This window comes from Rhagoletis pomonella, unplaced genomic scaffold (genome assembly GCF_013731165.1).
Source record: "Rhagoletis pomonella isolate Grant_MI unplaced genomic scaffold, Rhpom_1.0 Rhpom_scaffold_00004, whole genome shotgun sequence".
Lineage (NCBI taxonomy): Eukaryota > Metazoa > Arthropoda > Insecta > Diptera > Tephritidae > Rhagoletis > Rhagoletis pomonella.
Window position 1 is genome coordinate 75459876 of NW_023458558.1, and position 18360 is coordinate 75478235.

The 18360-nt window shown below is 33.4% G+C and overlaps 1 protein-coding gene across 1 annotated transcript in view; it reads right to left on the reverse strand.

Moving 5' to 3' along the window:
* LOC118738577 overlaps positions 1-17773 on the reverse strand; it is a 20318-nt gene extending 2545 nt beyond the window's left edge. Inside the window, exons 1-4 of the mRNA XM_036469516.1 lie at positions 17647-17773; positions 17123-17506; positions 16850-17056; positions 16542-16775 (exon numbers count right to left, since the gene is read on the reverse strand). The gene's annotated coding sequence lies outside the window, so the exon portion shown is untranslated. The remainder of the gene's footprint in view (positions 1-16541; positions 16776-16849; positions 17057-17122; positions 17507-17646) is intronic.
* Between the last annotated feature and the right edge of the window lie 587 nt (positions 17774-18360).

Below are 18360 nucleotides of genomic sequence, written 5' to 3' on the forward strand. Positions count from 1 at the left end.
TTCGATATTTTGAAAGATCAACATCATAATCGATTAATTTACTAATGATGTCAGAATAAAGATGGTTAGTTTATCTTTCAGTTGATGTACATAATATTTATGATTTTTTATATCTTTAAGGCAAAAATACTAAAATATGATTTTTTATATTTTTAAGTCAAAAATACTAAAAAAGAAAAAAATTAAATTTTTTCATAAAATTACCTTTTTTGAAGAAAATTTCATAATTATTGCTACAGAAATTTATTTTATTTAGAGGGTACAAGTTATTACCTTATATAGAAAGGTTTTTTATAAGGCAATTTAACAACAATTCGAAATTATATATATATATATATTTTTTAAATGGAGCTAAAATTTGTTTTGGTTATAGGAAATACCTCGTAAAAAGATATTAAAGTTATCTTTGAATTGGCATCAATACTTTTTTAATCGGTCAAGTAGTTTCCGAGATATTAAACATTTAAAAAATAGGAAAGTTGAAGTTTATTTAACCTATTATAATTTCTTTATTTTTTACTTGCCCCAAGGTAATGGCAAATTACCGTATGTAATTCTTGCATGATTGAAAATGATGCCACATATTTTTTTGATAAGCATATCGTCGTTTAAAGTACAAAACCGCGTATCGTCATTCTGCAAAACCGCGTAACTGACATTGGCTGCCAAAAATTAGATTTGCTCACACAAGCTCTTGGCTCAATCCTTATCCATTCGTCCTGAAATATACTATCCAGAAAAGCGATTGCTTTATAAAAGAGAGAATCAATTTGAAATATGAGTGTTTTTACGCTCTAGAAAATAATTTCTACAACTTCACATACGCGGTTTTGCATTTTGCTGATACGCGGTTTTGCACTTTAAACGACGATATGATCTTTTGCTTATGATTGTCATTGTGCCATGATTTTCTTTCCATTTTTGTAAAGTTCCTTATGAAACTTACAATTGCTCAAAATTTTGCTTCCATTTTTGTTTCGGATTTACAGTTTTAGTGTCTTCAAACTAAAAAAGCACCAAAAAACGCACCAAGCACCAAACTCAAAAATGAAAAACATTAAATTCAGTGCGAAAAGCACTAAGTTGGCAACAGTGTTCAAATCTTACCGCCTACTTTTACGATCCACTTCGATGTTGTCATAATTGGGCATTTAAACGCATAGTATGACGACAATTCCGCGCTTGTTGTATGCTAATTTGTACATCTATTCAAATTCGGTCGTAAAATTTATTCATATTTTTTTGGATTAATGCATGATTTTGACTAAGATTAGCGAGAACAGGAAGCTAGGCGCCAAGAATTTGCACTTATACATATGTATGTACGGCGAAAAAATACGCGTAAAAAAACCTTTAAAAAAAGATTTAAGGAAAACTTCGACGAAGAAAGACGCGTAAACATATATTTATACCTGGCCAAGGACTGTCACTTCAGCATAATTCCCAAAAAACTCTTTGGGGAATTTACATACAGTTACACCTGCAGCATAGTCGACCACAAAAATAAGCTTCCGGTTCTTTTTTCGCCGTCAAAATGTACATACATACATATGTTTTTGATCAATTTTGTGCTAGCCCTTTCCCAGTGTGCGCGCTGAGACGTTTGATTTTGGAATGGTTTCCCTTTCTCTTGTGCTTTTACCAAGGAACGGCGGTAGTGACAGCGCGATTAGGATTAGTGTGTGTACATTTTAATCAACGATTAAACAAGTATTATTATTGGAAGTCACCTGCAGAGAGATAAAGCTTTCCATCGAAAAGTATTGATTTTCAAGAATTTTATACCATTTCTACGAAATATTGTGTTTCCCCATATAAAATACATAAATACATATGCTTTGAGCGCTTTAAATATTTTTTGATCTCGAAATAAAAAAACATGGCTATATTATTTCGATATAGAAAAATCCTAAAGGGTGAGATCATTAAAATTCGGATATTATATTTTCCTAATGCATTTTTAGACCAGCCTCGGAAATTCTTTTGGTGGAATACAAGGACTTTTGTGTTGTAAGAAACTTAAACCAACTAGGAATATGATATTAAGAGACATTTTTCATCTTTTCATAAGGATATGGAAAATTTTGATTAACATAAAAGACATATAGTCGTTTAAAGTACAAAACCGGGTATCGTGATTCTGCAAAACCTCGTAACTGAGATTTGTGCTGAAAAAGATCAGAGATTTGCTCACCAGAAGCTTTTGGTATTAAACCCTTATCCATTCATACTAAAATATCGATACTTAGATATGAGATAATTAGGGATAAAAGAGAGAACCGTTTTGAAATAAGAAAAGTTTTACTCTCTCCTATAAAAATTTGGCAACCTCACATACGAGGTTTTGCATTTTGTTGATACGCCGTTTTGCACTTTAAACGACGATATGAATATGTATGGTATGTAAATATCGATTATTTACTTCAGTACTGTTATAACTCAAAAAACCCAAAACTCGAGAAAAACGGGGTTTGAATTTACATATACTCCAATTGTAAAAATTAATACATATTTCGTTCTAGTGAACTACAGTAAATGGTACAGATATGAAATTTTTGCGCAAAATAAAAGAAAAGTTAACCTTCATTATCGCATACTTAACACAATTCCTGTTTTTTTGGGTTATGGAACTTTCTGGTACATAAATCAGCGATACGCACATGTACGTACATATGTTAAATATTTTTATGTACCTTTACGAAGTTTTTGGTTTAAGTTTACCCAATTTCCTACCGGGTTGCTCACAGTCACAGTTTTACTTTCGTCGACCCCTGCTCTTGATTGACGAGGAGAGTGGGGAGCTGACTGGTACCTACCTAATTATTTCTAAGGACCGGGAGGGGGAGGACCTCGCTCATGATGTATTATTGTTAGCCATCCTAACGCCAATTAGTCCTCGACATCTTGGCTTGGTGGGGGATGCATGCTTCGACAACGACTCTAAGCTGACAAAGTCTTTTGTTTTGATTATATACCTCGTTTTCAGTTTCAACGTATTGACTGTCAAAACTCAAAACTCGATGTCCCGTATTTTTTTAGGGATTTTTTTTTTACTAAAATGCACTGTGTTCTGCTTGCTAAGCTGTTTAATTTGAGACCTGTATTGAGGGTATTGGCAGCCATCTTGGATTTGGGATTTGCTCATGGTGTACTGCGTTCTACAAGCCATGCCCTTTCATTTGATACCCAATGGGTATTACCCATGTAAAGAGAGTTGTGCAAAAATATGTTAAAGCAAATTTCGAATTCAGGACAAATTAAGTTAAGTTTTATATTATCACTAGCAGACCCGGCGAACTTCGTCCCGCCCAAAATTAATTTTTTGTATTGAAACATTTTGGTCCAATATTTTCACCATCAGTTCACGTTCATGTTTTTCAGTGACACATTTATCTTCTAATATTAAGGTTTGGTGGTTGTCAGAAGGCATATTTCCATTTCCATCTTAAATAACCTAGCAAAAGGCTGACTTCCAAAACGTATCAATACAATGTTTGGATACTGTTGTACCGCGGTATTCAAACTGTTTGTATATGCAGAGTTGCCACACATTGCAACCATATACATTGCATATTTTAAATATTCAATATAGCAATGAACAATTTTTCTGAAAAGTCCATTTTTAAAACACCAATGGTAACCAATTACATACGAAGCATCAACTTTGCTTCTGATGCGCTAATTGCTCTAGCGATGCGCTTCGATAACTTTTCGGATGCGTTTTGGAAAAGTTACATTGTAAATATTTTGTAGTTCGGCGATATGGAACATTATACTTTGTAAGTATGCAAAGCAATTGACGTTTTGGAATTCAGCCAAACTGTATATGTATGCATGCACAGATACGTAATAGCTTCAATGCATTTAAAAGACGCCACGCCCCTTATAAAATAGCCGCAATTTTCTCTAAGAGTATGGGATTGATTTCATATACATATCTCCATACCATGTTCGAGTACTCTACCACAAACACTTCCAGAGATATGCAGTATGAAAAATTCGGTTTGTATGGGAGGTGCCGCGCCCCCTTTTCCGAAAACCACAATTTTTCACCATGAGTATGCGATTGTTTTCGTATATCTCCGTACCATGTTCGAGTACTCTACCATGAACACATTCAGAGATATGCAGTGTGAAAAATTCTTTTCGTATGCGAGGTGCCACGCCCCCTTTTCCAAAAACCACAATTTTTCACCATGACTATGCGATTGTTTTCGTATATCTCCGTACCATGTTTGAGTACTCTACCATGAACACATTCAGAGATATGCAGTGTGAAAAATTCGTTTTGTATGGGAGGTGCCACGCCCCCTTTTCCAAAAACCACAATTTTTCACCATGAGTATGCGATTGTTTTCGTATATCTCCGTACCATGTTCGAGTACTCTACCATGAACACATTCAGAGATATGCTAGGGATGGCAAGGTCGACTTCGACTTTCGACCAAAATCGACTTTTTGCTCCTGAAAGTCGAATTTTAGTGATCGACTTTCAGTTTATGGAAGTCGACTGAAGTCGGCTTTTCACTTTCGACTCTCGACTTTTTTTTAATTTATTTGCCAATAAAAACTGATCTTCCAACAAGCTCGCGGAGTGCTGTTTGGTCGTATTTAAAAAAAAATTGTCAATAAAACTGAAGTGAAATGTGAAAAGTGTGGTAGCGAAATGAATTTTAATGACAGTACAACAGTACAAATCATTTAAGAGCAGCGCATAAAATTATTATACGAAAACAAATTCCTCAAATTTGTTAATCGTTTGTCTCCACAATCTTCAGTTAATAATGAGGTAAGATAAACATATTATATTATTATTATATTTATTTTAACAATTTCATGCAAGAAAGTTTTTCTGCTTGAGTTTATGTAAGTTTTTACAGACAGTCTTTGGTTCGAATTTTACCAATCCGTAAGGTACAAAATTTTAAACACCGCTAAAAACGTTGTTGGTAGGATTCCAGTTAATATGCGACATTAGTTGTGTGGATAGTCCCAATCCACTAGCTGTCTGGGCTAATCCCATATTTATCCATGCTTATAAAGTGGCACTTATATTTCTACCAATACTCGCCAATTCTGCTCCATCGGAAAGGCCATATTTTTCAAATATCGATTCAAAAAATTGTTAGAATTTTTTTTTTTGTGAGAATTTAAAACTTTTTTTCAAAAATTTTCATGCTGTATAACTGGAACAATTTTCAAAATTTTTAAAAATCCTTTAGTGTCTGTTTTTTTACCTAGCATTGAATTTCACTAAATTACAGATTATTCTAAAGACCACTGGTAAATCATGATATTTTTGGCATATTCTGAATCCTATATTTATAGCTAATATAAACTTTTAAAGTCGACTGTACAGAGTCGATCGAAAAGTCGAAAGTCGACTTTCTTGTGAAGTCGAACAACCCTAAGATATGCAGTGTGAAAAATTCGGTTTGTATGGGAGGTGCCACGCTCCTGCATCTAGCGGTATGAAATATACTTTACATCCGATGATCATACCTACCATATATGCACAAAAAAATTCATAAACATCGGTCGCCGTGAAACGAGATTATTATATATTAGATTTTGATGTCATGTCTGACGGAATTGCACTATACGACTACCTGCTGCAGAATGTGTAAACAAATAATCCTTCTGACTTTTTCGCGGTCATCGCCCGACATAAGTAGTTTACCTTTTTCGAACAAAATATACAGTTAATAGTCTAAAGCGTTGAACAATACCATCAACTCTGTCAGAATTATGAAGGACCTCTCCGAACCGTTTGATACCAAACGAAGTTTCAGACAATGTGACTTCCTTTCGTGTGATTTCTTTAATCTGATGTTGGATGAGATAATAAGAGCCGCAGAACTGAACAGCTCAGGCACAATACTTTATAAGAGCGTACAATTGCTGGCGTATGCCGACGACATCGATATCATTAGTAAAAATAAGGGCTACGTCTGTTCTGCCTTCTAGGGATTAGATAGAGAAGCAAAGCGGATGGTGCTGGTGGTGAACGAGGACAAAACTAAGTATCTCCTGTCATCACACAAACAGTCAGAGCACACGTGACTTGTCACACACGTCACTGCTGACAGTTACAAGTTTGAAATAGTAGGCAACTTCGCTTATTTGGGAACCAGCGTTAACGCCAATAACAATTTCGGCCTTGAAGTCCAACGGAGAATCACCCGTGCCAACAAGTGCTACTTTGGACTGAGTAGGCAATTGAGAAGTAAGGTCCTCTCTCGTCGCACAAAACTCTATAAGTCACTCATCATGCCAGCGAATTAAGATTCAGCGGCTCGGCTGGCTTAGCCATGTCGTTCGAATGGACAGAAACGCTCCTGCTGTGAAAGTATTCGGGCCCCAATGCTGGTAACAGAGGAAGAGGAAGGCCTCCTCTCCGTTGGAAAGACCATGGAGAAGCACTTGGCTTCATTTGGCATTTCCAATTGGCGTCAGGTGGCACAGAAGAGAAATGACTGGCGTGCTGCGTTGGACTCGGCCAAAATCGCGTGTGCGATTACTGCGTCAATAAAGAAGAATATACAGTTAAGAGTCAGCACTAGTGTTCGAGTAAATAGGCTAAGTTAGGTATAAGCTAGCGTCACTCCCTTCAGGGTAGGGTTACCTGTCGTCCTCCTTTTTGCCTAATAACGTAATGTCCTCCTTTATGACTGAGATGTTCTCCTTTTTTGCATTTTGTACTTTTCGCATAATATTTCTAAAGTTAGTTTTTTTTTATTTATAATTTTTGGCAATGTTTTCTTTGTCTAATAGTCATACTTAAGTATGTACGTTGCAGGCTTTTTTTAATAATATGTCTGAACGCCTTGTACACACTCACGTTTCGAAGCAACAATGCATGGTAACTGCAACAATAGCCATGTACTTGGAAGTTTATTCAGCCAAAAAAGTTATTAAATATCAACGCGATGTTCTAGCATCTTGGAACTCGCACTTTATGCTACTCAAATTTAAACGGCTATAAAAGTGCATACCTAAAATTTTTCTAAAAATTCTGAATAAAAAGTTTAAAATTTTTAAGGGAAATTGCTAAAATTGAAATTTTATAATTTTTGTACTAAGTTTGAAATGTGGATTTCATATTATGCTATACAGTGCCTTAGGCTTTCGTAAAAAAAAATGAAAAGGTCGCAGTGGTGTAATGGTAAGCAGAGCCCGCTTCCACTCCGCAGAGCGTGGTCAAAGCAACATCGCAAAAATATATGGAAACAAGTAAGAGCAGCGCTGTCATACCTTTCTTGAACATCTGAAAATTTTACTTCAACAGATTACTGCATTTGAAAAAATGTATATATTCACAGCATATATAGATAGAGGAGTAACATGTATAAAATAACATTTCTAAACAATCAGAGGTATGGAAGATATACCTTATATAGCACCTATCATTAGCGCACACAAGGGGTGGGTTTTGGGGTTAAAAAAAAAAAATGCAATGCATATTCACTTACTGTTGCTTTTTACACTTTACAGCCTAATAGAGTTGTACTTAACAAGCAGTCGAAGACTTAATTTGCTAACTTCGAATTCGTTCCACCAAAATGAGCTACATAATAAAAATACAAGTTCAGTTAAATTTTTCGGTATTCGAAGTATTTTAAAAATGAGGCAATCTTGAAAAATCACCATGTCTATCGAAAACCAGAACTAACTACTACTAACTAACTACTTTTGGACATAAAATATATTTTTTTTTTATTTACTTTATTTATTTTATTACATCTCAAATTTGTTTCCATATTCTGTTGTAGGTGGTCCCATATTCGAACTCCGTCAGACATAACTTCAAAATGGTAACATGAAATGTCGGTCTTCCTTTTATTTGTCCGCAATTCGAAAAAGTATTTGCGAAGTGCAGGATATTTAAATGGAAACGCGTTTAAAGAAAACAATCTCCTTCATTACACCTGCATTACTTGTCAACTAGTTTTAAGTTAGCTTTTTGTAGCGAACTACAAGTTATATATTTTTAAGAAATCCCGCAAAAAAGTTAGCTACAAGTGAGTTATTTTTTATCAATTGATCATTTTTTTCTGCAGGGCACATACATGCATACATACATAATTGTATGGTCACCCTGTAGTCAAATGTACTAGTTGTAAACTACCTAGTATGAACCGCATGCCCAACTAGTCAGCCAACTATCTTTTTTCCACGCAATCAACTGGTATTTTTAACATGGGGATGTCCTACAAGATGGCAATTGTCAGATTTCGGTCAGAAATATACCAGTCTCATACTAGTTCAAAACAGACAGAAAAATACTAGTCCAATTATGGACCAAAACCGCTACTTTGGAAGTCAAAAAATTAAATGAATTCATGGATATACAATGAAAGACTTTTGATTAAGTACACTTTAAAATACTACACATTTTTATTTAGCAGCCTTAGATTTGCCAATAATTAGTGTAAAATTTTTTGAGTATTAAAAGGAAAAATAAATACATAAATATTTCAAACATTCGAACATAAATTTAAAGGCATTTTCCATTAAATGATATTAAAAGTAAAAGCTTTCAGGTACAATAAATACTATATTTATACCCGAGCGCACTTGTGCACAAGGGTATTTTAATTTTGTTCACATAACGGTTGTTTGTAACAGCCAAAACGAATCGAGATAGATATAGACAAATGTATACATAAATGCTCAGAATGAATAGAGAAGTCGATTAAGCCATGTCTGTCTGTCCGTCCGTCTGTCCGTCTGTCCGTCCGCCCGTGTACACGATAACTTGAGCAAAAATTGAGATATCTCAACCAAATTTGGTATATAGGTTTCCATTAATCCAAGGTAGGTTGGTATAGAAAATGGGCGAAATCGGACTGTAACCACGCCCACTTCCCATATAACGGTAATTTCCAGAAATACGAAAATGCGATATTTTAGTAACTACTGAAGATAATTCACTCAAAATTGATATTTACAATAATTTTCAGACGAAAAATAAGAATATAAATTTTTGGAAAATGGGTAAAATGGACAATAACCACGCCCACATCTCATAAACGGTAATTTAGAGAATACAAAATCTTCGATAAATCAGTAAATATTAAAGCTAATTTATTAAAAATTTACGCTTGCAACAATTCTTTACCAAGAAATGCGTTTATGGTAAAATTTTGGAAAATGGGCGTGGCACCTCCCACTTATGATCACATATATGTATCTCGGTAACCGTTCTCCCGATTTGTACCAAACTTGGTGTAGTTATTGTACATGCCACATAAAAGCAAAACGTTGAAAATTATTGAAATCTGACTAAAATGAGAAATGAGAAATAAATGAGAAATGCTTGAAACTGCAATATTTCGAAATTTAAGAACGCTAACTTACTCAAAATTGATACACCCCGGCTTACCGGCTGAAGAAACATATATTTAATACTTGCGCCGGGTATTTAATGTTCGGCTCCACCCGAACTTAGACTTTCTTACTTGTTTTATCTTTTTTTATTAATATGGAAAAGAAAACATTTTAGTTAAAAATAAAACGAATACTTTAGTTCATTTTGAGTGAACTAAAATAAAAATAAAAGTTTTCGTTAAAATAAATTAAATTCATTAACTTTGCACATTTCAGTCATTTCGTTTTATAATTTTTTTAAAGTAATAATTAATGTTTAAAATTCGAGATTTGGATAAGAATAAAATAACTAAATAATTCAAACAGTTAATAAATATTCCTCATTTTTGTCTATACTTTGGCTTGTTGATTGATAATTAAAATTAATCAAATAATTATATTAATTTTTAATTAAAAAGAGTCAAAAATAATTGAAATGATCAAAAATAACAAAATAATGACGTAATTAAAATTAACGAATTAATTAAAAAAAAATTGTTTAAGTAATTATTAATCATTAAAAAGGTGCTAATATCGGTATTTAACCATTAAACGGTCATTAAAAAAAAACATGCTTTAATTAAAAATCATTATGAATATTAATCATTATTTAACAAGTATGGTATAATTACGAGTACGTACTCGCTTTAACGGTTTACAATATACCAAAATAAAAGTTATAATATTTTGTGTACTCTATTGTATTCAACTGTTGAAGTTAAATAAAACAGGGCATGAATACATAAATCGTTTTGTACTTGGTACAAGTCTGGTTATTTAAGAACTAGTTCGGTTTCGGTCAGGAGATTCTAGTTGCAAACTAGTATTTTTCCTGACTAGTTTAGCGTTTCACTGCAGGGCATCAGAACGAAAGGCGTGTACTAAATTTCAATAGGTCAATGGGAAGGGGGTGAAATTTCAATTACTAGATGTGATCTGAATCACAAACAAGGCAAGCTAAATAAAGCCGATAAAAAAAAAAATCGTTATGGTGACCATCTGGAATTCAAACGGCCTTGAATTTGTACATATTACAACTCGCAGACCTACAAACCTAATTCTGATGGAATAGCAATTTTTAGTTGTCGCTCTTTATTATCTTTCGGTCGAATTTAATTGATTTTATTGTCTGCTTTAGTAACCGATCCGCCAATTCAATGTCCACAGCAACAGAAATAGTATGCAAATAAACAGGTTTTAAATATCACAGTTTATTCGTTATGTTAGCTCAATGCCGGTCGAAAATAGTCTGATTATAGTTGTGTTTGTTTACAAATTATCCAGTAACTTGCCAGCAACTCTCCAGAAACTTTATTTCTAAGAATTCGCTCTCATAGAAAAAATTTGCAAAAAAGTACGCGAACGCCATTCCAGTAATAATTTGCAAGTTTCATGAACAGCTGATAAATTGGTTGTTTATTCGCAGCAAATTCCTAATAAAACATTATATTTTATATTTAAATAGGTTTATTTTGTGTATTTCAACAATAAAAACCTACAAACTGTTACCTTATTAGTTTAAATTTCATCCAGCAACATGCGAAGAGCTGTTTTTCGTACTGGCAAATTCTTACAAGTAAAAGTTTATCCTGTAAAATCCAATAAAAACTTGCAACTTCAACTGTCATTTTTGCGCTCTCTCAATTTCCCCTACTTTGAAAGTTTTTGCGTACGAAAATGCCAAAACATGAAAATTCGTAAAAACTTTTACTGGATTTTACTGGAAATGAGTAAACAAACGCAACTTATGACTTTTTTATTGATATTTTGCGAATATCATTATTCAAATTCAAGATATGCGGGTGGAATGACCTCCAAACGTCGCACCGGAAGTTTAGCTAATGACGGCTGAGCATCGGCTATTGACAGGAAACGTGAGACGAATATGCATACATATCTACGAGTACGTCTTTGCTACTATTGCGAATACGGCTGTTGGCAATCGAAGAGACGCATGAAAGAGATGCTTTTCAGCTGATTTCATCACCAAAAATAAATTTTTGTCTGAATTAATTCGAACTTATTTACAGAGAGAAGTAGCACTTGGCACCTCTGCTAATGGAAACATATGTAAATACATACATATTAGGTATGTTACGAATGTGAAATTGTAAACATCCGCGAATGCGCTTGCGGATGTCTAACAGCTGACATCCTGTTTCTTAAAGGGTCGTAAATCAAACCAGCACCATTAAATAAGCGTGCGTAATTTGACAATATTTTAAATTTGTTTGTATTGACGCTCCACAAGTTGAGAGGACTTTCAGTTATATTTATTTATTTTTTATTGCGATGCAAAATAACTCTTTTTTGAGCATAGCCTCGGGGCTACTTATGTCGGTTGTATCCTCTTAACTTTCATCTCCACTTGAAGAATCTAGCACCTTGGCAACCAGATCGTTCTTTAAACACCGCTAACTAGCCGAACCAGATGTTTCCGGCTGAAATGATTATAATGAATTCTGCATTTTAACTATGACTGAATAGTGCAGTTCAGTGGTAGTGCAAAAATGCCCAACCTTAATGGTTAGCTACAATTTGTCATTTTGTTTGCCAGATATATGTAAGTTTTATAAGTGCACTTTCACAATATGGATTCGCGAAAGCTCCGCATTAATTACTGTGAATGCGAATGTTTAAATGCTTCGCGGTTGCGAATATTCGCAGCAGCCCTGTTGCATATGTATGAATGTAGCGCAAACTTTTTATGCAGTTTAAAACGGGCACACACGTACATATGTACGTAGTACGTTTATCTGCGTACTTGTACATACATATGGGTACATTTGTATTTTTTCATGTTCGAACTCGCTAATTGGCCTTTTATCGTAGCGTGAATGATTAGATGTTCAGTTCATTAGATTAATTGCTTGGCGCCATTCATTAGCGTTTTTTTTGCATTCAAAATTGCATTCGTCGATAAAAACATATTTATTGTCCATCACATATTTTCACAAGTAAGTTTACCTGTTACGTGAAAGGTAAACTACAAATGTAAATAGACATACTTATGTAGTTATGTACGACAGCTAAATATATTTGGTGTTGATAGAATTATATTAAGTTGACGTAACTTAACTCCAATCTTAATGCACACATTCCCGTATCGTCGCCTGGGTAAAAGATTGTCGTATGTTAATTTCGGTAGGTTGTGGGAAATCGCGATTGAAGTTTGGAATGCAATTTCTAAAAAACGCGAAGATATATTTTCTCCAAAGTCTCTGAAAATGTTACTAGATTACAAAATTCTTAAAATATTTATTTTTTAATGTTTATTGTTAATTAGTTTTGAGTTTATGAAGGATTTTATTTAGTCAAATTTTGTTGTAAGCGTCATTTGTCCACAATTTGGCAGCCACTTTGTATGAAATACGACAAAATGTGATCAAAACTTCTACCAAATTAACGACACTTTTTACTCAATTTAATTAGTTTAATATGACTGCATCACCAACTATATTTTTACTAAATAATCGAAAAAGTTGTAGTCAATATCTCGGAAGCTAAAGGAGATATCTTAAAACTGATAACACCAATCGTGAACACAGGACAGTGAATTTTTCGCAATATATGCAAAGTTATTTATTCTAATTTATTTTCGATAATTTTTTATAAAAATATTGTTCATTCTACACCAGAAAACATAATAATAAAATCTCTAAACTTTGTGTAAAACTCTGGAAAATTCGTTAAATTTGCACACTAATTTGCAACTTAACATTAACATTGAGTATGCAGTTTTATAGCCCATTCAAATTTAGTAGCGCTTGGTCCGTAGATGTGCAATAAGGTTTTACTTTTTCGAAAAGAGTTAACACCTGATAAAAAATTGCATTCAAATAATTTAATAATCAATGGCATCAGATCCACACCGTTCGTTCAATTTTTAAAAGTGAGGTGTCATATCAAAGGGCTCTGACTTAGGGTGTGCAATAAGGTTTAACTTTTTCAAAAAGAGTTGCCACCTTTTAAAAAATTAAGTTCAAAATAATACACGAAGGCATTTTTTGTTCCGAATAAAAGATCTGGACCGTTCGTTCGATTTTCAAAAGTGAGGTACCATATCAAAGGGCTCTGGATGTAGGTGTGCAATAAGGATTAACTTTTTCGAAAAGAGTTGCCACCTTTTAAAAATGGGCATAAATGGAAATAGTTTTGAAAATCTTTGTTTCTTAACTTAACTTTATGAGGGTTTCCACCTGTTAAAAAAATCAAATTCAATTTGAATTAAGGGAATTAGCTAATAGAACTATGTATGGGTACCAGACGATAAAGTTTAAGTACGTAGTAATTTGAAAACATTTTGAAGAGGGTTGCCACCTGTTTGAAAAGTCTAATTTATATGAAGTATAAAACTATGGACGCCAAGCGAATGAATCTTAAGAGATCTTTAGTTTGAACGTTTAGAATACTTTTAAAGTGTTTGAAGAGGGCTGCCACCTGTTTAAAAATTAAATTCAAATTATTTAAATAGTTAAATCAATATTTACCATTTGGGTACCAATCGCAGTAGTTTTGAAAATACTTTATTTCTTAACTACGTGTAGGAGGGTTGCCACCTGTTTAAGCAATCAAACTCAATTTGAATTAAGGCAATGGGGCAATTAAAACAGGTATATATAAATAATCTATATACATATATAATACGCGAAGGCATTTTTTGTGCAGCGTAAAAGATCTGCACTGTTCACTCGATTTTCAAAAAGGGGGTGTTAAATTAAAGCCCTTGGCCTGTGGTGTGCAAACTAGTTTTATTTTTTTGAAAGGAATTGCCACCTGTTAAATAATTAAACTCAAGTTATTTACTTTTCAATTCCCTCAAATCCGCACCGTGCGTTCGATTTTCAAAAGTGACGTACCAAATTAAAGGGCTTAGCGTGTGAATGTTCAAGAAGGTTTTACTTTTTCGAAAAAAGTTGCCACCTGTTAAGAAATTAAGCTCAAATTAATTTAAAAGTTAAATCAGTTATTAAATATGGGTATCAATCGAAATGGTTTTGAAAAGGCTTTATTACTTAACTACGTATAGGGGGGTTGCCACATGTTAAAAAAAAATTTAATGAAATTTTAATTAAAGGAATTTGGTAAGTTAATAAGGTATCGCTATATGAGTGTCATACAAAAGAGGTTTAAGAAGATAGTAGTTTGGAAATATTTTGAATAGGTTTGCCACCTCTTTGAGAAGTCTAATTGAATTATTTTATACCCATGTTATATGAAATATTAACGATGGATGTCAAATGAAAGAGCTTCAAGAAATACTTAGTTTGATAATTTAGAACATTTTTGATGTGCTTGAGGGTTGCCTAGCATAGAGGGCTAAACTAAAATTATTTAATAAAATAAATGAATTACTAACCGATGGTAATCAATGGAAATGGGTTTAAAATTCTTTATTAAAGAGCTATATTTAGGAGGGGTGCCACGTGTTTAAAAAATGAATTTCCACTTAATTCATCAGTTACTTGAAATATTTATAACAATGTCAGGCGAAAAATATTTAAGGAAATTTTAGTTCAAAAATAATTTTTAAGAGGGTTGTCGCCTGTTTTAAAAGCGGTATTTCGTTTAGTTATACATAAGTTACATGAAATTTTAAAATATGGTTATCAAAAGAACGAGTGTAAGAAATCTTAAGATTGAACATTTGTTTTTTTTTGTCGAAAAACTTAAGCTCAAATTATTTAGTAAGTTACGCGGCTTGTCAAAAGATAGGTGTCAATCGAAATGGGTTTGAAAATAGTTCATTTCTAAACTTTATTTACGAGATTTATTAATATTATTATTACGAGAATATTAATATTACGAGATTTAATTGAAATATGTATAACAATGCCAGGCGAAAGATTTTAGTTTGAAAATACCTTTAAAGAGGTTGCCACCTGTTTGAAAAGTCGAATTTGTTTTACTTATAGGAAAGATACATAAATGAATTATCGAAATATTAGTGTGAAACAAAAGAGTTTTAAGAAAACTATAGGCTGATAATATTTTTAATTAGAATTGCCATCTATTTTTTTTAAGGTCATCACATCTGCAACGTTATTTCGAATTTCCAAAATGAGAAGTCAAATTAAAGAACTGGGATTCTACATAGATGTGCATAGGTTCTATTTTTTGAAGTTACATGAAAACCGGCACCATGCGAGACCTCTCATCACTCAGAAATGGTTAGACTAATCATTAGGAATATTTTGAGAGGTTTTTGAATAGGGTTTCACCTGTTTAAAAAATTTAATTGAATATTGGCGTTTTGGCGCCATGCGGGTTCACTAGTTAATAATTATTTTTTGTATGGAGAAAATGAGCAACTCCATCCACTAAACAAATTGCCAAAAATCAACGCGATTTTCTAGCAACTTTAAACTTGAACCTTTTTGTACTAAATTTGAATGGGCCATAAAACTGCATACCTAGAATTTTTCTAAAAAGTCTGAATAAAAAGTTGCAAATTTAATGAATTTTCCAGAGTTTTACACAAAGTTTAGAGATTTTATTATTACCTTTTCTGGTGTAAAATGAACTATATTTTTATAAAAATTATCGAAAAAAATTAGAATAAAAAACTTTGCATATATGGCGAAAAATTCACTGTGCCAATACTTTTGTTCTCACTGTACATATGTACATGCATTCATGCGTATGAACATATAATAGATACATAAATATATATAAACCCTGCCAACCATTTTTTCAGAGCATTCTGCATTGTAAAGAAATTTTAAAGAATTCGTTAAGATTTAATTCGATTTTTTGCCGAATTTTCTAAAATGAAATAAGTTACGCACACTTCCATTCTTTTACGAAATTTCGCAAGAAAATCTGTGAAGCAACGAAAATAATGGTGCTATGTGAAGAATATCTTTCAGAATTTTTCCAGAATTTTCTTTATTTTTCGTACAGAAATTTCTTTACGAGTTCGTGTCAACTACTTCATATAATTTTCTTTGAAAATTCGTAAAAAAATCGTTACAGAAATGAGATACACCTAACGATTTCCTTAAAATTTCGGGAACTTTGATTTGCAGGGAATAGAAGTCTATTGAAAACGTAATTGTCTATAAACTTTCACAAATTGACAACTCGGTATATGCGGTGCCTATACTGCCTTATATTTTCATAGAGATTTGGTATGTTTTTTATTTTATTTTCAGGATACTGGTTTAACTTACCAAGACTCTTCTTCTGCCTTGTTCAACTCTTCTTGCTGCTATATTGGAAAGTGCATTTCAGTTTTCTGAGGATTGAACCATATTTGAGAAAATATTTTCAGGTGTTGGGTCTACTTTAAAGATATCTCTCAGATAAATCCGTTCTCGGACAAAATTGGAGCAGTAGAAGAATAAATATTCGACGTCTGCGGTAAGGCTGCCAGCGCAGGAATCACATGTATCAGTGTCTCCCGGCTAGAAGCGTAAGAGGTAAGCCTTAAAGCAGCCGTGACCTGTAAGCAACTGGGTTATATGAAAATTTAACTCACCATGAGAACGGTTTATCTATGGTTCGAGTTTTGATATTAATCGGTGGGTCCAAAGTCCATTGCTACTTGCGTCCCATCGCATTTGCCAGTTTACCAGAGTATCGTTTCTTGCAGTTTTCGTTTTCAGAGTAAGTGGTAGTTCAAGAGATCTATTGTGTGTGACCTGTATCAACAAGGGCTGCGTCCTCGGATACTGTACGAAATGCACTGCAAACTCTTAATATGTATTATGGTATTTAATGTTCGGCTCCGCCCGAACTTAGACTTTCTTACATTTTTGTCTTGGTTTGATATTCCAAGAATAGAGGAATTCCTTAGCTTTACTTTCCAAGTAGTCTGCAGTGTGGGATTCCAATAAATGATCGACCCCCAGGACCAAGGACCGCATTTCATACCCTTCAGCGTAATGGATCGTGACTCCTAAAAAACTGTTACATTGATGGGTCTCTTTCCACCCATCCATCGCGATAATAATTCGATGAAATTTCATATTTTTTCCATGTTGTTAGTTAAAGTCGAACGATGGGGCGTTGTCCAAAGCGGAATGGTAACGCTGCAGAAAAACTTGAAGCCCTGTTTCTCTGGATAAACTTAAATTGTCCTTCCAAATCATAAAAAGGAGAGCTTCTCGAATTTCTGCATCTCGGGGACCACCCTCTGAAAAGAAATTATAGTTTGAGCATTTTTCAATTATATGTACACATTTTTTTTTCTTTCCAAATCAAATTTAATTAATTTCAAATTACAGAAATATTTCCTTGAAACATCTGGTATATAACTACAAAAGTTGTTTTTACCTTTAAACGATTTATTTCTTGCAAATAGTGTGTCAATTTTTGGTTGTGTAGTAGTCCCACTTGAAATAACTGGACAATTATTGTTGCGATCCTCCTTTTGAGTAGTTGTTTCATGCGAGCTGATGTCAATTACCTTTTTTATAAAAATATATTTATCTGTATTTACTCCTAACATATTCACTGTTATTTATACTCTGGTAACTTACTGTCTTGTTTCCTGTGGAATAATAATTTTTAAAGTGTACAAACAAATTAGTTGTCTCTCCAGAGTACGCAACAATTTTCTGGCAAGTTTTGTATTTCGCTTTTCTATCTTTTAATCTTTCGAAATCTCTCCACACTGCACTTTTTGGAGCCATGATTTCGGTAACACTCGCGATGACGGACCGTGGCTCTGGGGGCTGAAATTCAGAGTATAGGGTAACACTATTTGGCTTAAATCCATATCTCACCTACTACGAATCCAACACTGAGCTTGCGCTCCTTTACGTGACAACTGTAAAAGACGTCGCAAGGCATGGCATTTCTTGGAAAGATGAATTTTAGCCAAAACACTTAATTATCACGAACGATATATTTGTGTTGTAAAATATGATTTATACTCTTTTGTTTTAAGTAAAAATTAGGTTTATATAGTCTTCGTAGAAATATAAAAAAATATTTAAAGTTGTGACTGGTGGGCCATCGCTTTGTGACTGGTGTAAAGAAATTATG